The 24,708-nt window shown below is 40.9% G+C and overlaps 1 long non-coding RNA gene across 1 annotated transcript in view; it reads left to right on the top strand.

Moving 5' to 3' along the window:
• LOC105748823 (uncharacterized) overlaps positions 1–19,655 on the top strand; it is a 40,473-nt gene extending 20,818 nt beyond the window's left edge. The window contains exon 2 of the long non-coding RNA XR_004479462.2: positions 17,056–19,655. This is a non-coding gene — a long non-coding RNA (uncharacterized LOC105748823). The remainder of the gene's footprint in view (positions 1–17,055) is intronic.
• The last annotated feature ends 5,053 nt before the right edge of the window (positions 19,656–24,708 follow it).

Below are 24,708 nucleotides of genomic sequence, written 5' to 3'. Positions count from 1 at the left end.
AGCCCACATGCCACAACGAGAGCCCTCATGCTCTGGAGCCCATGCGCCACAGCTAGAGAGAAGCCTGCACGCCGCACGAAGAGCCCGCATGCCACAACTAAGACCCGACGCAGCCATAAATAAATAAGTAAATAAATAAATATTAAGGAAAAACATCTGTGTTTAACTTCACATTTGCTAAAATTCTCTTTCTGCCTCCTGTTCCATCTCCCTCATGCACGCTGAACACCTGTTTTGTTCTAAGTCCCCTGCAGGATGATACTAGGCCAAAGTATCCCATGCTCTGATGTGTCTAAATTTTCCTTCCTGCCTTCCCATTTCCCAGGTGCAGCTTTCCACATAGTTCTTAAGGAAAATTAAGTGGATTCACCAAGAAGTGCTGTTGCCAGAGTATTCTCTAGAAAATACAAATCTGGACCTGTCATCCCAGTTCCAGCATTCCCCTATCTTTCCTTTGACTAAAAGACATTAATCTTTTAAAGTCAGCTGTTAAGTCCTTGGCCACCTGGCTGTCATCTCCCATCATATCTTGCTTCTTATCAGTTCTGTGATTCTCACGTGCACTACACACCCTGTAGCCAGGCCAATTGTTTCCCCATTGCCAAGCAGGGCAGTTTGTGGCCCTTTTGCCCTCGTGCAGACCACTCTCTCTGTAATTCTTGGACCCCTCTTCCCTGATATGGAACTTCAGTTGACCCTCCAAGGCCCGGCTCTAAAGTCACACTCACAGTGAAGTCTTTGCTAATACCTTGAGAAATCGCTTTATAAAAAAACTTATAATGTATATATATATATATTTTTTTAATTAATTTATTTATTTTTGGTTTGTGTTGGGTCTTCGTTGCTGCGCGCAGGCTTTCTCTAGTTGGGGCAAGTAGGGGCTACTCTTCGTTGCGGTGCGTGGGCTTCTCATTGCAGTGGCTTCTCTTGTTGTGGAGCACGGGCTCTAGGTACGCGGGCTTCAGTAGCTGTGGTGCACGGGTTTAGTTGCTCCACGGCATGTGGGATCTTCCCAGAGTGGGGCTCAAACCTGTGTCCCCTGCATTGGCAGGTGGATTCTGAACCACTGTACCACCAGGGAAGTCCCTATAATGTATTATTTATTATGACATATAACACATTGTGGTGTAACTATCTGTTTATATACCTTTTCTTCCTACCAGACAGGTTTCAGGTGGCTAGGGATTGTGTTTCCTTCATCTTCACCGATACCTACCTCTACGACCTGCAGATCCTAGCCCAGATTTGGCAAATAGTGTATTCCTATGATAGGTATTAAATTTAACCCTCCAAGAGTGTTAAATGTTTTCACTTTTAGAAGTGTCTATTCCTTAACTCTAGTGAATTTCGAACTGGCAGAGTTTCAGGCTATAGTAAAATAAAGTGAACACATTTGGGCATAAAAAATAAATACGCTGTTTGTCCTCAGGGTCAGCTTCCCCAAGGGGTGTCCATGGTTTACAGTCCTTGTTTCTTTCTGGTCCCGCAGGCTCACTATCACATCCAATGTCCCCATGACCTTCATGGGTAAGGCTTCAGGTCTGAGGAGGGAAGTGGAGTGAGAGGAACTGCCATTCAAACTACCAGTCAGCTGTCACTTGTTTGAAAGCTAGTGACTGAGGCAATACCTGGTTCTGCCATTTTCCTTACCTACCACATCTGGGGAGCAGAGTGGGGTTTAAATGGGAGTGACACAGACTCTGAAGTGTGCCACTTAGAAGTAAATAACTTTACTAAATGCAGAAAGAGTTAGGGAAATGAACAACTTTTAGTCTAAAATAAATGGCAGTGGTTCAATGAAGGTCCTGTCAGGAAGGTAAAATGTAAACAATTTTCTGATTTCTCCTTGGAAACTTTTCTACCTTTTAAACCTATTCAGTTTGATTTCTAAGGGAAAAAAAAGTAAAACTAAAAACAACAGAAAGACATTGTATATATATATATGTGTATATATATATATTTTTTTTCTTCTTTTTTTTTTTTTTTTTTTTGCGGTACGCGGGCCTCTTTCTGTCGTGGCCTCTCCCGTTGCGGAGCACAGGCTCCGGACGCGCAGGCTCAGTGGCCATGGCTCACGGGCCCAGCCGCTCCGCGGCATGTGGGATCTTCCCGGGCTGGGGCACGAACCCGTTTCCCCTGCATCGGCAGGCGGACTCTCAACCACTGCACCACCAGGGAAGCCCTCATTAGATATTTTTAAATGGTTATTCACTAATTTGTATCCTTTTCCTGGTTAGCAAAGTAGTTTCACCTTGATTACTATTTTGATTTTGACGTCCCTGAAATTCAGAAATAGAGATTTGATTATCTATGGATTATAGCAATGTTCCAAACCTGGTTTTCTTCCAACTTTGTAAACAGGACATTGTGGACTCATTTCATCTTCCCATTGCAGGGATTACAGACTAATTTATTTATTTAAAAAAATTTTCATTTATATACGATTTTTAAAGATTGCTTTCCATTTTATAGTTATTGCAAAATATTGGTTATACACCCTGTGTTGTACAATACATCACTGAGCCTATCTTACACCCAATAGTTTGTACACCCACCTCCTCCAACTTCATACTGGCCCCCTCCCTGGGAACACAAACTAATTTTTTTTTTTAAACATCTTTATTGGAGTATAATTGCTTTACAGTCTTGTGTTATACAGTTTCGGCAGTATAACAAAGTGAATCAGCTATATGCATACGTACATCCCTATATCCCCTCCCTCTTGCGTCTCCCTCCCACCCTCCTTATACCACCCCACTAGGTGGTCGCAAAGCACTGAGCTGATCTCCCTGTGCCATGCAGCTGCTTCCCACCAGGTATCTATTTTACATTTGGTAGTGTATCTATGTCAATGCTACTCTCTTACTTCATCCCAGCTTACCCTTCACACTCACCGTGTCCTCAAGTCCATTCTCTACGTCTGTGTCTTTATTCCTGTCCTGCCCCTACATTCTTCAGAACCATTTTTTATTTTTGGATTCCATATATATGTGTGAGCATATGGTATTTGTTTTTCTCTTTCTGACTTACTTCACTCTGTATGACAGAACCTAGGTCCATCCACCTCCCTACAAATAACTCAATTTCGTTTCTTTTTATGGCTGAGTAATATTCCATTGTACATATGTGCCACACATTCTTTATCTGTTCATCTGTCACTGATGGACACTTACGTTGATTCTATGTCCTGACTACTGTAAACAGTGCTGCAATGAACATTGTGATACATGTCTCTTTTTGAATTATGGTTTTCTCAGGGTGTATGTAGTGGGATTGCTGGGTCATATGGTAGTTCTATTTTTAGTTTTTTAAGGAACCTCCGTACTGTTCTCCATAGTGGCTGTACAAATTTACATTCCCACCAACAGGGCAAGAGTGTTCCCTTTTCTCCACACCCTCTCCAGCATTTATTGTTTGTAGATTTTTGGATGATGGCCATTCTGACTGGTGTGAGGTGATACCTCATTGTAGTATTGATTTGCATTTCCCAAATGATTAGTGATGTTGAGCATCCTTTCCTGTGTTTGCTGGCAATCTGTATATCTTCTTTGGAGAAATGTCTATTTAGGTCTTCTGCCCATTTTTGGATTGGGTTGTTTGCCTTTCTGATATTGAGCTGCATGAGCTGCTTGTAAATTTTGGAGATTAATCCTTTGTCAGTTGTGTCATTTGCAAATATTTTCTCCCATTCTGAGGGTTGTCTTTTTGTCTTGTTTATGGTTTCCTTTGCTGTGAAAAAGCTTTGAAGTTACATTAGGTCTGATTTATTTTTGTTTTTATTTCCATTTTTCTAGAAGGTGGGTCAAAAAGGATCTTGCTGTGATTTATGTCATAGAGTGTTGTGCCTATGTTTTCCTCTAAGAGTTTTATAGTGTCTGGCCTTAAATTTAGATCTTTAATCCATTTTGAGTTTATTTTTGTGTATGGTGTTAGGAAGTGTTCTAATTTCATTCTTTTACATGTAGCTGTCCAGTTTTCCCAGCACTACATACTGGAGAGGCTGTCTTTTCTCCACTGTATACTCTTGCCTCCTTTATCAAAGATAAGGTGACCATATGTGCGTGGCTTTATCTCTGGGCTTTCTGTCCTGTTCCATTGATCTATATTTCTGTTTTTGTGCCAGTACCATACTGTCTTGATTACTGTAGCTTTGTAGTAGAGTCTGAAGTCATGGAGTCTGATTCCTCCAGCTCCGTTTTTCTTCCTCAAGATTGTTTTGGCTATTTGGGGTCTTTTGTGTTTCCATACAAATTGTGGAATTTTTTGTTCTAATTCTGTGAAAAATGCCAGTGGTAATTTGATAGGGATTGCACTGAATCTGTAGATTGCTTTGGGGATTATAGTCATTTTCACAATGTTGCTTCTTCCAATCCAGGAACATGGTATATCTCTCCATCTGTTTGTATCATCTTTAATTTCTTTCATCAGTGTCTTATAGTTTTCTGCATACAGGTCTTTTGTCTCCTTAGGTAGGTTTATTCCTAGGTATTTTATTCTTTTTGTTGCAATGGTAAATGGGATTGTTTCCTTAATTTCTCTGTCAGGTTTTTCATCATTAGTGTATAGGAATGCAAGAGATTTCTGTGCATTAATTTTTTATCCTGCTGCCCTACCAAATTCATTGATTAGCTTTAGTAGTTTTCTGGTAGCATCTTTAGGATTCTCCATGTATAGTATCATGTCATCTGCAAACAGTGACAGTTATACTACTTCTTTTCTGATTTGGATTCTTTTATTTCATTTTCTTCTCTGATTGCTGTGGCTAAAACTTCCAAAACTATGTTGAATAATAGTGGTGAGAGTGGGCAACCTTGTCTTATTCCTGATCTTAGAGGAAATGCTTTCAGTTTTTCACCATTGAGAATGATGTTTGCTGTGGGTTTGTCATATATGGCCTTTATTATGTTGAGGTAGGTTCCATCTATGTCTGCTTTTTGGAGAGTTTTTATCATATACGGGTGTTGAATTTGGTCGAAAGCTTTTTCTGCATCTATTGAGATTATAATATGGTTTTTCTCCTTCAATTTGTTAATATGGTGTATCACATTGATTGATTTGCATATATTGACGAATCCTTGCATTCCTGGGATAAACCCCACTTGATCATGGTGTATGATCCTTTTAATGTGCTGTTGGATTCTCTTTGCTAGTATTTTGTTGAGGATTTTTGTATCTATGTTCATCAGAGTTATTGGCCTGTAGTTTTCTTTTTTTGTGACATCTTTGTCTGGTTTTGGTATCAGGGTGATGGTGGCCTCGTAGAATAGTTTGGGATTGTTCCTCCCTCTGCTATATTTCGGAAGGGTTTGAGAAGGATAGGTGTTAGCTCTCCTCTAAATGTTTGATAGAATTCGCCTGTGAAGCCATCTGGTCCTGGGCTTTTGTTTGTTGGAAGATTTTTAATCGCAGTTTCAATTTCAGTGCTTGTGATTGGTCTGTTTATATTTTGTATTTCTCCCTGGTTCAGGCTCAGAAGGTTGTGCTTTTCTAAGAATTTGTCCATTTCTTCCAGGTTGTCCATTTTATTGGCATATAGTTGCTTATAGTAACCTCTCATGATCCTTTGTATTTCTGCAGTGTCAGTTGTTACTTCTCCTTTTTCATTTCTAATTCTATTGATTTTGGTCTTCTCCCTTTTTTTCTTGATGAGTCTGGCTAATGGTTTATCAATTTTATCTTCTCAAAGAACCAGCTTTTAGTTTTATTGATCTTTGCTATCGTTTCCTTCATTTCATTTTCATGATCTTTATGATTTCTTTCCTTCTGCTAACTTTGGGTATATTTTTGTTCTTCTTTCTTTAATTGCTTTAGGTGTAAGGTTAGGTTATTTATTTGAGATGTTTCTTGTTTCTTGAGGTAGGACTGTATTGCTATAAACTTCGCTCTTAGAATTGTCTTTGCTGCATCCCATAGGTTTTGGGTCGTCGTGTTTTCATTGTCATTTGTTTTTAGGTATTTTTTTGATTTTCTGTTTGATTTCTTCAGTGATCTCTTGGTTATTTAGTAGTGTATTGTTTAGCCTCCATGTGTTTTTATTTTTTACAGTTTTCTTCCTGTAATTCATGTCTATTTCCATAGCTTTGTGGTCAGAAAAGATACTTGATACAATTCAATTTTCTTAAATTTACCAAGGCTTGATTTGTGACCCAAGATATGGTCTGTCCTGGAGGATGTTCCATGAGCACTTGAGAAGAAAGTGTATTCTGTTATTTTTTGGATGGAATGTCCTATATATATCAACTAAGTCCATCTTGTTTAATGTATCATTTAAAGCTTGTGTTTCCTTATTTATATTCATTTTGGATGATCTGTCCATTGGTGAAAGTGGGGTGTTAAAGTTGCCTACTATGATTGTGTTACTGTTGATTTCCCCTTTTATGGCTGTTAGCATTTGTGTTATGTATTGAGGTGCTCCTATGTTGGGTACATAAATATTTACAATTGTTAAATCTTCTTCTTGGATTGATCCCTTGATCATTATGTAGTGTCCTTCTTTGTCTCTTGTAATAATCTTTGTTTTAAAGTCTATTTTTACTGATATGAGAATTGCCACTCCAGCTTTCTTTTGATTTCCATATGCATGGAATAACTTTTTCCAACCCCTCACCTTCAGTCTGTATGTGTCCCTAGGTCTGAAGTGGGTCTCTTGTAGACAGCATATGTTTGGGTCTTGTTTTTTTATCTGTTTCACCAATCTGTGTCTTCTGGTTGGAGCATTTAATCCATTTACATTTAAGGTCACTATCGATATGTATGTTCCTGTTACCATTTTCTTAATTGTTTTGTGTTTGTTATTGGAGGTCTTTTCCTTCTCTTGTGTTCCCTGCCTAGAAATGTTCCTTTAGCATTTGTTGTAAAGCTGGTTTGGTAGTGGTGAATTCTCTTAACTTTTGTTTATCTGTAAAGGTTTTAATTTCTCCATCAAATCTGAATGAGAACCTTGCTGGGTAGAGTAATCTTGGTTGTAGTTTATTCCCTTTCATCACTTTAAATATGTCCTGCCACTCCCTTCTGGCTTTGAGTTTCTGCTGAAAAATCAGCTGTTAACTTTATGGGGATTCCTTTTTATGTTATTTGTTGCTTTTCCCTTGCTGCTTTCAATATTTTTTCTTTGTATTTAATTTTTGATAGTTTGATTAATATGTGTCGGCATGTTTCTCTGTGTTTATCCTGTATGGGACTCTCTGTGCTTTCTGGACTTGATTGACTATTTCCTTTCCCATGTTAGGTAAGTTTTTGACTATAATCTCTTCAAATATTTTCTCATACCCTTTCTTTTTCTCTTCTTCTTCTGTGACCCCTATAGTTCGAATGTCGATGGGTCTAATGTTGTCCCAGAGCTGAGACTGTCCTCAGTTTTTTTCATTCTTTTCTCTTTATCTACTCCCTGTCAGTTATTTCCACCATTTTATCTTCCAGCTCACTTATCCATTCTTCTGCCTCAATTATTGTTATTGATTCCTTCTAGAGTATTTTTAGTTCCAGTAATTGTGTTGTTCATCACTGTTTGTTTGCTCTTTAGTTCTTCTAGATCCTTGTTAAATGTTTCTTGTATTTTCTCCATTCTGTTTTAGAGATTTTGGATCATCTTTACTATCATTACTCCAAATTCTTTTTCAGGTAGGTTGCCTATTTCGTTTTCATTTATTTGGTCTTGTAGGTTTTAACCTTGCTCCTTTGTCTGTTACAAATTTTTTGGTCATTTCTTTTTTTTTTTTTACTGGGTGGTGCTGTATTCCTGTCTTACTGGTTGTTTGGTGTGGGTCTTCCAGCACTGGAGTTTGCAGGCAGTTGGATAGAGCTGGGTCTTGGTGCTGAGTTGAGAACCTCTGGGAGGCCTCACTCCAACTGATATTTCCTGGGGTCTGAGGTTCTCTGTTAGTCCAGTGTTTGGGCTCGGAGCTCTACCACAGGAGCTCGGACCCGACCTCCAGCCTGGGAACCAAGATCCCACAAGCTTTGTGGTGCAGTTAAAAAAAAAAAAGAAGAAAGAAAGAAAGAGAAAAAGGAGTGGTACAATATCATGGAATAAAAAACAAAATAAAACTAGAAAGATTAAAAATATATTAGGGAAAATAAAAGTATAATGGAAACAACTGCAACGATGTAAAATAAAACTGCAACAGAAAAAAGAAAAAAAAAAAGTGGGGTAGGGGGCGAACAAGCCAAAAGGAGAGAACACTAATAAAGTATAAAAAATAAAATTAGGAAAATAAAAGATTTATTAGGAAAAATAAAAATATAAAATAATCAACAACAATGAATCAACAAGGTAAAACAGAACCCTAATCTAAAAGAGGAAAAAAGAAAAGAAAAAAAAAAAGCCTTCGCTGTGGGGGCAGAGTTTAGGCAGGGGCAGGGTTTAGGGTGGGGTGGGAGTGGTGATGTTCAAGCATGGGGCTGGGCCTCTGCTTGGGACCTGCGCCGAAGGGGAGCGGCAGCACGTCAGACGGAGGTCCTCTGGGGTGTGGAGCTCCGGGGTTTGGAGGTAGCGCCCTGAGTGAGGGTGTGTGGGTGGGGTTTAGGCCCAGCTTGTTGGAGGGGGTCTCCGAGTGTAGAGGTAGGGTGCTGGGTGGGGATGTAGGGGTTTGGCTTGGGCTCTGCACAGCAGGAGGGAGGCTCCAAGGGCAGTGGATTAGGCCCAGAAGCCCAACAGGCTTCCCGGTTCCTACGTGGACAGGGAAAGCACTGGCCCCGTTCCCTTCCATGCCTCCACGTCCCTCCCCCACCATCTTCCCCAGGGTCTCCCCTGTCGCCGCTGGACCCCAACCGTGTGTGGTTAGGGGTCCCCTCCCCCAGCCGCCCCTCAGGGGTGCCGGTCCCACAGGTCTGGCCTTTACTTTTGCTCGCCCTTCCCTCCCTCCCACTCCCTCCAGACCCACATGGCTGGAAGAGGCCTTGGTGGGCAGAGAATCAGGCCCGGGATCTCAGCAGGTTCCTGGGGGCCCATGTGGGCAGGGAAAACCTGGCCATGCTGCCTTTTGATCCTCTGCCCTCCCGATGGTTCCCCAGTTTCCCCCTTCGGGCGTGGGATCCCTTCCCCTCCCCCAGCCTCCCCTCAGGGGCACCAGTCCTGTCCCCCCCTCCACTTCTCCTCCCCCATCACTCTCCCCACGCCCCATGTCCTACCCGGTCGCTGGGGGCTTCCTCCTGTCCCCTTAGGTGTCTGTGGTCCCCCACTGGTGCCTGGTAGGTGCCCTAGTCGTGAGGAGACACAGATTCCACGTCCTCCTAGTATGCCGTCTTACACAAACTAATTTTTAAATGAGTCTAAAACAGGTGTTCATAACCTGGAAACTGTGGGCCCTTGAAGAAGCCAAAAAGACAACCAGATGTGGTTCTTGCCTTCATGAAACATTCCTATTTACTTATGCATTATTTATACTCTAGGCTGTTTGGCTATCATTTCTGAATTATTCAGCCCTCAACACTTTGCATCATGTTTGGTGCTCAATAAATGTTGGCTGAATATTAATAGAGGAAGGAGACCAAGAGTTTTAAGATGCTGGGGAGAAAAATAAATAATAAATGTAGTTGGTCACGAGCGAACTGAAAATAAATGACTCACTGACTGCCCATATGGGAAGTTCTTATTGGAGGAAAGTGGTACAATTATTCAGCAGTACAGGGAAAAAGTTACTAAGTTTTAGAAAGAGCCCAGTTGAATTTGTATTTCTTGGGGTCCTTTCAGATATCAACATGGATTTATTTATTAGTCAGGTTAGTTTGATGTTCCAACCAAGGGAGCTTAGATATGATGAAGGAGGGGAGAGCAGGACAGTAGCCTAGGGAGACAAACTGCAGGCAAGAGCAAAATCTGGGGACAAAACATTGCTGAAAATAATTCCCCACTGGCTACACTGGCCTAACTGAGGGTAAAAACACTCTAACTCCAGGATCTTTGGGTCTTTGGAACATGGAAATGAAACCTTTAAAAAAAAAAAAATCTCTTTTTAATGGAAATGAATGTTAAAAAGCTAATTTTTTTTTTTAACACTTCTTGTGATATGAGGTGCATTTAAAAAACTTGGGGGGAAAAAAGTCCTAAAACAAGTTTGGATCAGTTTAACTTTGGAATGTCAGTTTAACTTTGTATCGGCCTTGGGTCTCCTCTGAGTTGACTTCTCAAAAGCAAAATCTACTTTGTGTAGTTAGGTTAGAAACTGTGTTAACACATGCTATTTTCAAAGAATCCAGAGCCTCAATGAAATTAGAACTGTAATGGGATCTAGGGCATTATCTGTAACATTTGAACAGCTTTTCTTCAGCAGGCCTGCTACATAGTTGCAGTAAATTCCTGCAGAAGGTATTGCAGGATCTTTCTGGTTAAGTGCACTAAACTTTGCTTAAGTATTCTGTGCTGATACTTTTTTTTTTTTTTTTTTTTTTTTTTTAGCAAATAGAAGCAAAGAGACCAGATTCCAGCAGTGGCTGCCATGGCCCACTTTTGAATTCCTGGCAACTAAAGATTGTTTGATAAGTATCTTCAGCCCAAGTTACAAATTCAAAGGTTTTCTTCAACAAGGGTAGAAAACAGGCACAAGGGTTTATCTTCTATCAGATGGCACAGCTGCTATCTTCAGGGCTGGCTGAGTCAGTGAGATTAGGAGAAAGGCAGGTATTTAGATAAAGAAGAGTTTATCAGAACAGGAGTCTTACCACTGGACATTCAATCTAGCTTTTAACAATCCAAAAAGAACTAGTTTAATCGGCCTTTCCCAGCATTACTATGTGGTCTGTTAAGAGAGCTGCATATGGTAATGATGTATCACAACATTCTGTAGATCAAGATCACAAGGAAACTTTGAAATTAATTCATCAAGACAGTGAAATTTCATTTGATCAATATCTCCTTTTTTCCCTCTTTAAACAAATTCTTATTCCTGGTCTTTATTTTATGGTGGTTACTTCTCTTGTAATGTAACTCTACATAGGGTTTTGAAAAGTGACACTCATTTTCAGTCACGATTTGTTTAAAAAGTGAATGTATGAGGCATATTATAAAAAACTATAGACACTTATACCTACAAATATAGATAATTTAATACATTTCCTGGCTCTTTCCTTTCCTTAACAATTTACCTATATAACCTTTACATGATAATTGATATAATTGTGTCAGCTTTGTTTTTATATAACATTACTTTGCATCTCTAAATAGTGTTCATATTTTAATTTCTTAAGTTACATTGTAATCTATGGAAATAATATAGTTTGTTAAAATGTTTCTGACTGCAGGCTTAGTTTTTACAATTGATAAGTGAGTAGATCTAACAATAAGGATAATTCTGTATATGTTATATTATTAAGGAGTCTGTATAACTTGACACTATCATAGGAAACACTGTTTTTTCTTTGTAAAGAAGTAACTCAGAAGCACAAGATGTGGTACAATTATGTTGTTGTTTTGATTAATCATCTTCTTCTGTGACAATTAACTCAGATTGTAAGTTTTAAGATTATACAAAAGGAAACACAGGACGATGTAACTTATTACAGATCTTGAATTTTCTAACAGTTATAAGTGGGCCACTGGAGACAAATTATAATGGGCCTTCACTCATCTTTTTCAAGAAATTGTGTTTGGCAGGCTGTTCTGACCCTATACCCATTGCCAATGTTTTTTTCTTTTCTTAATGACCAACTATTTTCTCTGCAACAGAATTTGTTCACTCTAAGTCTAAGGTGGCTGGCATCTTCTAACTAATACTATAAGGGTCGCACATATTTAATAGATTGAAAGGATAGTCTTTTATAGAAACTAATTATTTACATGTGTTGTATGAGAGGGAGGATGGAGACATTCCATGGCACTAATAGTGTGAGCTTTCTGAAGTCTTCATTTTTAAATCTCCTCTGACTAACCAGTAGTAATGATTCCTCCAGTGATTTGGGTGTGCTACCTCCTCATTCCTGTACATATAGAACAGCAAATAGTTAAATAGCAAGTTCCACAGGCAAAGTGCTGTTGTAGGCACTTTACTTACATTAATTATTTAATCCTTCCAATAACACTGCGGCAAGTATACTATTAATAGCTCCATTTTATAGTGAGGAAAATAAGGTATAGAGAGGTTAAGTAACTTGCTCAAGGTCACTGCTAATCATGGGGGGCTAAGACTCAGACAGTCTTGCATCAGAGCCCGTGTTCTTCACCATATGCACAGCATCTCACAGGCCAGGGCAGGAAACTGGCACACACAAGACATCATGCTATCTTTTAATATTGAGTAAGAGAGGATTAATAAAAGATTAACATTCATCATCTTGAAATGGAAAAGTAAACAAAAAATTGGGGAGAGAAATTCATCCTAGGTGGCCACTTATTCAAGTCAGTATCTGTGCTCTTTCCTCTTACGATTACAGCTTACACTGGCACTGCATGGAATCTCATATATCATCTTTAAAAATTCCTCTGAAAATGTGTCTTCTACGCAGGAATATTATGTTTCCCTTACACTTGGCAGCTCGCATATTTGTTTATGGTACTAAGTAGTTTTGCAATTCCTTAAATCATTTTCAACCTTTTGAGAAGGGGGATCATTAGTCGTAAGGTCACTTCAAAAGCAGCTATCTGGGGCTTCCCTGGTGATGCAGTGGTTGAGGGTCCGCCTGCCGATGCAGGGGACACAGGTTCGTGCCCCGGTCCGGGAAGATCCCACATGCCGCGGAGCGGCTGGGCCCGTGAGCCATGGCCGCTGAGCCTGCGCGTCTGGAGCCTGTGCTCCGCAGCGGGAGAGGCCACAGCAGTGAGAGGCCCGCGTACCGCAAAAAAAAAAAAAAAAAAAAAAAAATCAGCTATCTGTCAAATCTTTGGATATGATAGAACACGGGTCATTTATCTACAGCAGGGGCAAGGGCAGATGAGGAGAGGGTAGGGATCTGGAGCTACAGGCCCCCGTGGGGCTGATATAGGCAGGAAAGAAGTTCTTTCTGGCCAGTGGATTCCAGGAACGCAGGAGCATGCAATGTTGTGAAGAGAAAAGAGCATGGGATTTGGAGCCAGGAGGCTTAAATCTGATCATTGACGCAACAAATGCTAACTACACGAGCTCATGTGAGTTATTTAACTTTTCACTGTTCTGGATTTTTTTATGGCTGTTAGGATTAGATAAGAAAATACATTGTGTGCTCTGTGAACTATAAATTATTAAGTACATTTGAGCTAATTAAAACAAAAAGATGGACAGTGGCCACTACATTAGACAATCAAGCTGAGCCTGAATCACTGATGTGGCATAATAGTGGTGTCCTAGCCGGTGGTCAGGTGCCATGATGGGTAATCCAGATCTGAGCAAGGTCGGAAGCTTAGATCTCAAGGACATCTGTGAGCAGCTATCAGAACTCCAGCCTCTGGTCTGGGGTTCAGGCAGAAAGCCCCAGGTTTAAGTATATTAAGATGCTAGGCAAAACTTTGGGTATTTAAATAGGTCGTAACAAAGCCACTGCCCAGATACTGGGTCATAATATCATCTGTGAGAACAGCAAGGATTCCTTGAGTCTGCATCCCAATATTTGCCTAAAGTGCCACCAATCCTTTTATCAGGCTCTGACCATGGGATGTAATGGCTGCCAAGTCTGGGAACCTGATACTAGTCTCCCAAACTAATGGACCACACATGATTCTTGGATTACAGAAATAGAGACAGCTTCAAGGCGGTGGAAAATGAGGACTCAAAGGTGACTTTGTGGTTTTTAGCCAGCGTGGCTGGGGCCACAGATATCTCATTTACAAAGGTTGCTAAGTTGGGGGCCAAAGGTGAGAAAGAAGGGAGATGGGAGAAGAGTAATATTCTGGAAAGGCAGGATCATGGTTGCATAGTCATGAGTCGCTGTTGATACCATACACCTAGAACTCAAAAGGAAAATTAGGACCAGAGGTGTGAGTTTGAGACTGTTCACAGAATAGTTGCCTCTAAGCCCTTGGAAAGTGTTTAGTTTCCTGGGGCCGCCATAATGAATTACCACAAACTAAGTGGCTTAAACAGCAGAAATTTATCATCTCACAGTTGTGGAGTCTAGAAGTCTGAAATCAAGGTATCAGCAGGGTTGGTTCCTTCTGAGGGCCTGAGGGGAGAATCTGTTACCTCCCTCTCTCCTGGCTTCTGGTAGCTCAGGTGTTCTTTGGCTTGTAGATTGTATTTTCTTTGTGTATTCACATAGTCTCCCCTCTATTCATGTCTGTGTCTGTGTCCAAATGTTGCCCTTTTATTAGGACACAGATTAGATTAGAACCTGCACAAATGACCTCATCTTAACTAGATCCTTTGAAAAGACCCTATTTTCAGATAAGTTCACATTCACAGGCACTGGGGGTTAAGACTTCAGCATCTTTTTGGAGGACACAATTTAACCCATAACAGAGGAAAGATGGTTCCTGGGGAATGTAGAATAAGCAAAGAGGGGGGCTGAAGTAAGGTCTTTGAACTTGTGAGCATGAACAAAGGCATAGAAGACTGAAGAAGGAGATGTAACTATCTCATGGAAATAGGAGGAGAACCAAGAAAAATGTAGTAGCCAAGAGAAGGAAAGTTTCACGTAAAAAGGGTCATGATTTTAAATGATAGAGAAAAAATTAGGCAGTTGAATGAGGACTAAGAAAAGATAGCTGGATTTGGTGATCAGGAGGTCACTGATGTCCATTATAAGAAGTGTGTGTGGGGGCTTTCCTGGTGGTGCAGTGGTTAAGAATCCACCTGCCAATGCAGGGGACACAGGTTCGAGCCCTGGTCCAGGAGGATCTCACATGCCGCGGAGCAACTAAGCCTGTGCACCACAACTACTGAGCCTGTGCTCTAGAGCCTGCGAACCACAACTACCGAAGCCCAGGTGCCTAGAGCCTGTGCTCCGCAACAAAGAGAAGCCACTGTAATGAGAAGCCTGTGCACCGCAAGGAAGAGTAGCCCACTTGCTGCAACTATAGAAAGCCTGCACACAGCAATAAAGACCCAACGCAGCCAAAAATAAAATAAATAATTTTTTAAAAAATTAAAAAAAAAAAAGGATGAATTCAAATTTGAGAAAACAACAAAAAAAAGAAGTGTGTGTGAGACATAGTGTTTCTGGGATACCCCCATGGGCTCTTAGTTTGGGCTGCTGTTACGAAGTACCATAGACTGAGTGGCTTATAAACAAAACTATTCATTTCTCAAGTTCTGAGGCTGGAAGTTCCAGATCAGTGTGCCAGCATGGTTGGTTCTGGGGAGAGCCCTCTTCCAGGTTATAGACTGCCAAATTCTCATATCCTCACCTGGAGGAAAGCAGAGAGGGGATGCGAGCTCTCTCATGACTCTTATAAGGGCACAAATTCCATTTGTGAGGGCTTCACTCTCATCACCTTATCTAATCCTAATTACTTCCCAAAGTCCCCACCTCCTAATACCATGACATTGAGGGGTAAAGTTTCGACATACGAATTTTGGGAGGACACATTCAGTCCATAACAGACTCAAATCTAAGCTCAGTCATTACCATGGGGGATGTTGTCACATTATTTAAACCCTCTATGTCTCAGTATTCTTATCTGTAAAATAGGGATGATAATAATAGTTCCTACCTCATAGAGTTGTTATGAAGATAAAATGAGTTGTGCTTAAAATAGTGCCATGTTATTTATGTGCGTCAAAGGACACTATCAACAGAGTGAAAAGGCAACCCATGGAATGGGAGAAGATATTTGCAAATCATTTCTCTGATACGGGATTGAGTAGGTTTTAATGATTACAGGTATTCGATTTTTAAAGCCACTTTGCTTTTACAAAAGACCTACATTAGTACCCATTTTTGCTAACTGAAAAAAATCCGAAGAGGATTTTCCTTTTCATGAAAAAAGACGAAAAGTGAAAATAGCATTCAGTGTTTGTTTTGCAGTAGGCCTTACAGACGCAACACATACCTTGAACTGTGCAGTGGTGAGAGTGGCGCCACCAGGCTCCTTTCCTGGGAACTACACTCAGCATTTCAGCCTCAAGCCACAAAGCTTTGAACTGTGTGAGTATCTGTGCTTTATCTCAATTTAGTCTGTGCATCTGTTAGCAAGAAGTGTCCTAAGGCAATTGCTTTGCCACTTTACCCCATTTTAGCTTAACATTTGGATATGGGGGGAATCTGTAATTGCAACTAAATTAGTAGCATTAAAGGCTGTTAAACTTGAAGATCAAATATATTTCAAGTATTATGAAAATTAATGTTTAGATATAGAAGTGTTCCTGGCCAAAAACAGAAATGTAAAAGCAGTTATCATATGTTAAGTACCCCGAAATCTAAACCTTTGATGGGGTTATTCTGAAATTAAATCTGAAGAATTAAACTAACCAAATGGGAAAAAGAAATGAAAGCTCTAGGGCTTTAATTATTTGTGCACTCTCATAATTTTGCTAAAATATCTTTTAATTGGAAAGGTAATTAAGATATTCTCAGCTTCTTAGTCAACTCAAAATAAGTACAGTCCTGCCTTTTTAGTAATTTCACAGTCTATGTTTATTGAACTGTGCTATTAAGATTAAGTTCTCAAATTAGTTTTCAGAACATTTCGTAGTTGCTGCAATATGATAAAACAATGTTAAGCTTTCCGGTTTTAGATATAAAGGGCCATTATGTATTCAAATGTTGATAGAGGTAAAACAAATTTTATTGGTCCATTCACAATTTAAAAAAACACTTTACATTGATGTGTTTAAAAAAATTAGTTTCCCCCAAATTTATCATTTCATGCTTATTTCATTTAGTAGGATAATAGGTTCTTTACTCTCACTCTACTTTCCCAGGATTTAGATACTGGATGATCCCACCAGATTTTAATTTCCAGCTAGGTATGAATGGAAGTTCAGATTATCCGATGAGATTAGTAATTAGATTTATATTTTCTTTATATAATATTCTAGTAACTTGAATGCTGGCTTCCAGAGATATCATATCTTAATATCTGGAACTTTTTCTTTACCTTATTTGGGAAAAGGGTCTTTGCACATGTGATTATGTTAAGAATTTCAAGATGGGGAGATTATCCTGGATTATCTGTGTGGTCCCTAAGTGCCATCACATGTATCCTTACAGAAGACATGCAGAGGGGGCTTGAAAATTACTCAGAGGAGGACATATGAAGACAGAGGCACAGATTGGAGTGAAGAAGCCACAAGCCAAAGAATGCCTGTAGCCACCAGAAGCTGGAAAAGGCAGAGATTTCCCTCTGGAGCCTCCAGAGGAAGTGCAGCCCTGTGACACGTTGATTTTGGCCCAGTGATGTCAGTTTTTGAACTTCTAGCCTCCAGAACTGTAAGAGAATGAATTTCTGTTGTTTTAAGCCACCCAGTTTTGGTAATTGGTTATAGCAGCCACAGGAATCTAAAACATACAGACTTTTACAGTGGCAAATTTTCACCCCATCTCTTTAATGTTGCAGGTAGTTCTGATGTTTTCACAAAAAACCCTGGAGAGGAATAGTCCTATGAGTTGAACTACAAGAATTCTATATATAGGGAGATATAAAGAACTAGAAAAGGAATGTTGCTGACATGATGATTCAATAGAAATGGTATCCAATTGCATAAGCTATTGCATTAGCCTTTAAGGTTTCTGTAAGGCCAAGAAGAAACTTCATAAATGTTAGAGAAATAAACACCGATTTGAGTATTTTAATCTTCTTCCCTTTAATTACTTAAAAAATTATTTTTCAAACTATAAGGATAGCATAATCACATTGAGTAACCTTTGCAAAATAGGCAGGAACAAAGTCACATAAAATCCTCAATACAATTGTCATCACTTTGTTACAATCGCTTGCATTCACTTTCTCCTTTTAAATGGTAGTAGTCATTTAATGCCTACACTATTGTATACTGAATTTTTTCACTTAATAAATATGCAACTTTTGCTATTGTTACTTAGTCTTTATAACTGTTTTTTTTAAAAGATAAAACAGTTTTAAAGATAAAACTGAGCACGGGCTCAGTAGCTGTGGCTCACGGGCTTAGTTGCTCTGCGGCATGTGGGATCTTCCTGGACCAGGGATTGAACCCATGTCCCCTGCATTGGCAGGTGGATTCTTAACCACTGCGCCACCAAGGAAGCCCAGGGCTGGATAATTCTTTGTTGTTGGGGGCTGTCCTATGCAATGGAGAATGTTTAGCAGCATCCTGGTTTCTATTCCACTTGATGCCGTAGCTTTCCCCTCACACAGCTGTGACAACCAAAAATGTTTCCAGACATTGCCAAATGTGACCTGGCAGGCAAAATATCACCTTGTTGATAATCATTGTCATAGAAGCTAAGTTCAATCATTGGACAATCCAATACTAAAATCCAAGTTTGGTGCTTTTTATCAACTTTTAATGGTCTTGTTCCACCATTTCTATGGAAACTTTTGAACTCATGATAGTAAGATGACTGCTGCATCTCCAAGTGTCACATATACATTTCTGGCAGGAGAAGATGATTAACAAATAATGAGAGGCAAGAACACTCCTCCCAAAGAGGCCATCTTTTTATTGAGAAGGGATGCCCTCCCTAGTGACTCTACCTACATATTATTGGTCAGAAGTGTATCACACGGCCACCTCTAGTCATGGTAAAAGCTAGGAGTTCAAATTATTGGCTTTAACAGCGTCTATAATAGAGCAGGAGGAAGGATATATGTGAATGTTTTTTGAATAGCCCGTCCATAACATTTGCTAAATTTCCCATTCTAGTTCACTTACTTCCCTGTGGCAGATGGGATGGGCAAGAATTTGGAAGTTGCTCAAGATGTTTAGTCATATATATGTGAAGTCTTGCTGTGCTGTGAGTTATTATCTAGAAAGTGCTTCATGAAATCCTTTCCAGCTGATTGATTTGGTGATTTTTTAAAAATTCTGTTTTCTCTGAATTAGGAAAGTGTATTCATTCATGGACAAGTAGTGTCATTGAAAGGACCCAGTTAATTTCAGCTAGAAAGGTCACTACTTCAAACCAGCAGTGCTTTTACCAGTTGTAATAAACATGCCTGTCAATTCATATCACCCACAGGCCAATGTTTAGAAGACCCATATTGGTTTCATTTCCCATCCAGCAATATTCAGCAGTGTCCCAAAGTGCTAGGTGCCAGCGGCATCTGAAGATGTAGAGGACGTGGATACATCAGACATATAATAAGGACACAATACAAGCAGCAGAACAAATCACTACCTAAAAGCAGAACTGTCTGCTTATATCCCAAGTAGCTGAGAAATTTTAATTATGCACTTTTCAATTTTTCCATTCAAAGAAACATGCCCCTACCCAAGTGCTGGGGTTGAACTGTATCTCCCCAAAAGATATATTGAAGTCCTAGCCCTGAGTATCTGTGACCTTATTTTGAAATAGTGTCTTTGCAGATGTAATCAAGTGAATATGGGGTCACTAGGGTGGGCCCTAATCCATTATGACTGCTGTCCTTCTAAGAGAAGAGACGTAAAGACATCTAAGGAGAAAACCATGTGACACCCAGGCAGGAACTGGACTCATGAGTGATAAGCCGAGAAACACCAAGGATTGTTGGAAATACCAGCAGCTAAGAGAAAGGCATGGAAAAGATTCTCCCTTAGAGCCTTCAGAGAGAGCATGGCCCTGAAGACACCTTGATTTCAGACTTCTAGCCTCCAAAACTGTTTGAGAGAATAAACTTCTGTTGTTCAAAGCTGCTCAGTTTGTGGTACTTTATTATGCAGCCCTAGGAATCTAACTAATACACTAAGTATGAAAAAATAGTAAGTACTTGCTAACTGAAAAATAAGTAGTACCTTCTATTAGGCTCTTCAACAGATAATTTTAGACAAGTGCTTCTATTCTTCATGTACGTTCTCTTCCACTTTATTCGAGTGGTCCATTTCCCAATGCTAATTTCCTTTCCTTTGCTTTTATCAAATGACAAGATCCTTTCCAAGTCGAACCTCTTTCTGGAAGAAGGGCAGATGTGAGCCTGGCAGTCAATATCAAGGGAAAGGTGGCAATGGGAAATGGAGAGTCTCTCCTTCTTTGTATGATTGCGGAGGGTTTGGAGGCTTGCCAGAGAGAAAGACTTCATCTACAACCCTAACAGAATGAAACCTTATAATGGATTGCATCATAGTTGAGTATCTGTGTTAGTTGGGGCCCTCTAAGAAGCAGACAAATTAATATTAGATGTGCAGAAAATGTATCGGGGAAATGCCTGAGAAGGATAAAGGGAAGGATAAGAGAAGTATCTGGAGAAGGCAAGGAGAGCCTTCCAATCATAATGCTGGTCTGACTCCTGTGAAGGGGACAGAAAAGGAAGGATGGTTGGATAGGAAGAGTCTCAGTTTTCAGCACAGTTCCAAGAAATGTTCAGCCAGATCAATGGGAAATCTTATACCTAAACTGCCCATCAGGACAGTCCTGCATCCCAGGAATGGGCTTGCCCCAATCCTCCCCATGCTCAGTCACTGGCCAGGAGTGCTCATAGGAAATGTAGCCTGAGATCAGATGTGGTGGTGGATCCAGAGAGGCAATATCTGGGCCATCAATCAACCATGCTCCCAGCAGCAGGAGATCTAAGCAGTGTATTTTCAGGGCCATGACTCTCAAAACGAGAACAAATTTTGAGTGTTGCCAAAAGATCATGAGAGGGCTAGAATTCTTGAGTAATAAGCAACTTCAGCCTGATACATTTGCTGGCTCCTGAGATGATAGTTCCTGTTGCCAATGTCTGGTCAGAGACAGTTTTCTTGTTTGCCTACCTCATGTTTCCAGGTTCCTGTCAGAGAGGCTCCCAGCTGTGCTTCTTGACAGCAGCTCTTGCTCAAGGCATCTCCCACTGAGAAAGACTCTGTGGAAGCATGTCTCTGGGGAGCCCCACCCTGGGCTGCATACTGCCTAACCTGACTGCAACGGCTCCAGGTGTTTTCTCCCAGCTTCAGGAGTGGTTTGCTCTGGCAGTGGTTCCTGGTGCCCACCACCCCTCCTTTGCTCTCATTGTTCCCCCTGCAGGACCCTCCTTCCTCCTCTGCCCATTCAAAGGCTGCCCAAACTTCAAAGCTTAGCTTAATTCCACTTCTTTACCAGAATTCAAAAACATATTGTATAACCTATTCATTATTCAATCAAGGATTTCTTATGCATTAACTTCTTTTTTCCAACAGAATTTCTTATACTTTAATAACTTGATACAACCATAGTGGGGAAAAATTGGCATCACCTAGTAAATCTGAACTTGCACATACAACCCAGTAGTTCTACACCTAACTATATACCCTACTATATATCCTAAATATATAACCATAACTTTTTCACAATTAAGAGATATATATAAGAATGTACATGGCAGCATTGTTTGTGAAAGCAAAATTGAAACTACTAAAACCCACAGACAGGAAGTTGGATAATCCTGGAAAATTCACACCTGGATTACAATACACATAAAAATGAATAAGCCATAGTTATACGTGTCAACATGGATGAATCACATGAACTTACTAAAAAGGGGGCAGGTAACAAAATAATACATAGAGCATGATTCCATGTTGCCAGTCCCAGGCAAAATCAAACAATACATTGTTTAAGTTTACATACAATCACATAGAGTAAAACTATAAAGAAAAGCAAGAGAATAATTCACACAAAATTCATTATAATGGCTACTTAGGGAGTAAGGAAAGAGGAGGATGCAGTTTTGGAGGGACATATGGTAGGCCTCAAAGAAACTGGTCATCTATTAAGTTGGGTAGTGGGCAAATGGGGTATTAGTCCTTAATGGACATATGTTACATATATTCCTATGTACATGAAACAAAGTTCATGCACAAATTATTAAATTTAATTCTTACTTAAAACATATATTAACGGTATGTGTTTCAGCAGGTCTGGGGAGTAAGGGGACACCTCAGGTTCAACTTTTTTAAACAAGCATCCCAGGTTCGATAGGGAAGATGGCGGAAGAGTAAGACACGGAGATCACCTTCCTCCCCACAAGTACACCAGAAATACATCTACACGTGGAACAACTCCTACAGAACACCTACTGAATGCTGGCAGAAGACCTCAGACCTCCCAAAAGGGAAGAAAGTCCCCACGTACGTGGGTAGGGCAAAAGAAAAAAGAAAAAACAGAGACAAAAGGATAGGGACGGGACCTGTACCAGTGGGAGGGAGCTGTGAAGGAGGAAAGGTTCCCACACACTAGGAAGCCCTTTCGCGGGTGGAGACTGCGGGTGGCGGAGGGGGGGAAGCTTCGGAGCCGTGGAGGAGAGCACAGCAACAGGGGTGCGGAGGGCAAAGCGGAGAGATTCCTGCACAGAGGATCGATGCCGACCGGCACTCACCAGCCTGAGAGGCTTGTCTGCTCACTCGCCGGGTTGGGCGGGGCTGGGAGCTGAGGCTCGGGCTTCGGTCAGAGCGCCGGGAGAGGACTGGGGTTGGCGGCGTGAACACAGCCTGAAGGGGTTAGTGCGCCACGCCTAGCCGGAAGGGAGTCAGGGAAAAGTCTGGACCTGCCGAAGAGGCAAGAGACTTTTTCTTGCCTCTTTGTTTCCTGGTGCACGAGGAGAGGGGATTAAGAGCGCTGCTTAAAGGAGCTCCAGAGACGGGCGCGAACCGCGGCTAAAAGCGCGGACCCCAGAGACGGGAATGAGACGCTAAGGCCGCTGCTGCCGCCACCAAGAAGCCTGTGTGCGAGCACAGGTCACTCTCCACACCTCCCTTCCGGGAAGCCTGTGCAGCCCGCCACTGCCAGGGTCCCGGGACCCAGGGACAACATACCCTGGAGAACACACGGCGCGCCTCAGGCTGCTGCAACGTCACGCCGGCCTCTGCCGCCGCAGGCTCGCCCCGCACTCCGTACCCCTCGCTCCCCCACGCCTGAGTGAGCCAGAGCCCCCGAATCAGGGGCTCCTTTAACCCCGTCCTGTCCGAGCAAAGAACAGACGCCCTCCGGCGACCTACACGCAGAGGCCGGGCCATATCCAAAGCTGAGCCCTGGGAGACGTGAGAACAAAGAAGAGAAAGGGAAATCTCTCCAAGCAGCCTCATAGGCAGCGGATTAAAGCTCCACAATCAACTTGATGTACCCTGCATCTGTGGAATACCCGAAGAGACAACGAATCGTCCCAAATTGAGGAGGTGGACTTTGAGAGCAAGATTTATGATTTTTTCCCCTTTTCCTCTTTTTGTGAGTGTGTATGTGTATGCTTCTGTGTGAGATTTTGTCTGTATAGCTTTGCTTCCACCATTTGTCCTAGGGTTCTATACGTCCGTTTTTTTGTTTTTTTAAAAACAATTTTTTTCTTAAAATTATTTTTTATTTTAATAATTTTATTTTATCTTTATTTTATTTTATCATCTTTCTTTTTTCCCTTCCTTCCCTCCTTCCTTCCTTCCTTCCTTCCTCCCTCCCTCTTTTTTTCCTTCCTTCCTTCCTTCCTTTCTTTTTTCTTTCTCTCTTTCTTTCTTTCTTTCTTTCTTTCTACATTTTCTCCCTTTCATTCTGAGCCAGGTGGATGAAAGGCACTTGGTGCTGCAGCCAGGAGTCAGCGCTGTGCCTCTGAGGTGGGAGAGCCAACTTCAGGACACTGGTCCACAAAAGACCTCCCAGCTCCACATAATATCAAACAGCAAAAATCTCCCAGAGATCTCCATCTCAACACTAGCACCCAGCTTCACTCAACGACCAGCAAGCTACAATGCTGGACACCCTATGCCAAACAAATAGCAAGACAGGAACACAACCCCACCCATTAGCAGAGAGGCTGACTAAAATCATAATAAGTCCACAGACACCCCAAAACACACCACCAGACGTGGACCTGCCCACCAGAAAGACAAGATCCAGCCTCATCCACCAGAACACAAGTACCAGTCCCCTCCACCAGGAAGCCTACACAACCCACTGAAGAAACCTTAGTCACTGGGGACAGACACCAAAAACAACGGGAACTACGAACCTGCAGCCTGCAAAAAGGAGACCCCAAACACAGTAAGATAAGCAAAATGAGAAGACAGAAAAACACACAGCAGATGAAGGAGGAAGATAAAAACCCACCCGACCTAACAAATGAAGAGGAAATAGGCGGTCTACCTGAAAAAGAATTCAGAATAATGATAGTAAAGATGATCCAAATCTTGGAAATAGAATGGAGAAACTACAAGAAATGTTTAACAAGGACCTAGAAGAACGAAAGAGCAAACAAACAGTGATGAACAGCACAATAAATGAAATTAAAAATTCTCTAGAAGGGATCAATAGCAGAATAAATGAGGCAGAAGAACGGATAAGTGACCTGGAAGATAAAATAGTGGAAATAACTACTGCAGAGCAGAATAAAGAAAAAAGAATGAAAAGAACTGAGGACAGTCTCAGAGACCTCTGGGACAACATTAAATGCACCAACATTCGAATTATAAAGGTTCCAGAAGAAGAAGAGAAAAAGAAAGGGACTGAGAAAATATTTGAAGAGATTATAGTTGAAAACTTCCCTAATATGGGAAAGGAAATAGTTAATCAAGTTGAGGAAGCACAGAGAGTCCCATACAGGATAAATCCAAGGAGAAATACGCCAAGACACATATTAATCAAACTGTCAAAAATTAAATACAAAGAAAACATATTAAAAGCAGCAAGGGAAAAACAACAAATAACACACAAGGGAATCCCCATAAGGTTAACAGCTGATCTTTCAGCAGAAACTCTGTAAGCCAGAAGGGACTGGCAGGACATATTTAAAGTCATGAAGGAGAAAAACCT

The sequence above is a fragment of the Orcinus orca genome, chromosome 5, assembly GCF_937001465.1.
Source record: "Orcinus orca chromosome 5, mOrcOrc1.1, whole genome shotgun sequence".
Taxonomy (NCBI): domain Eukaryota; kingdom Metazoa; phylum Chordata; class Mammalia; order Artiodactyla; family Delphinidae; genus Orcinus; species Orcinus orca.
This window is presented reverse-complemented; position numbering and strand designations above follow the sequence as displayed.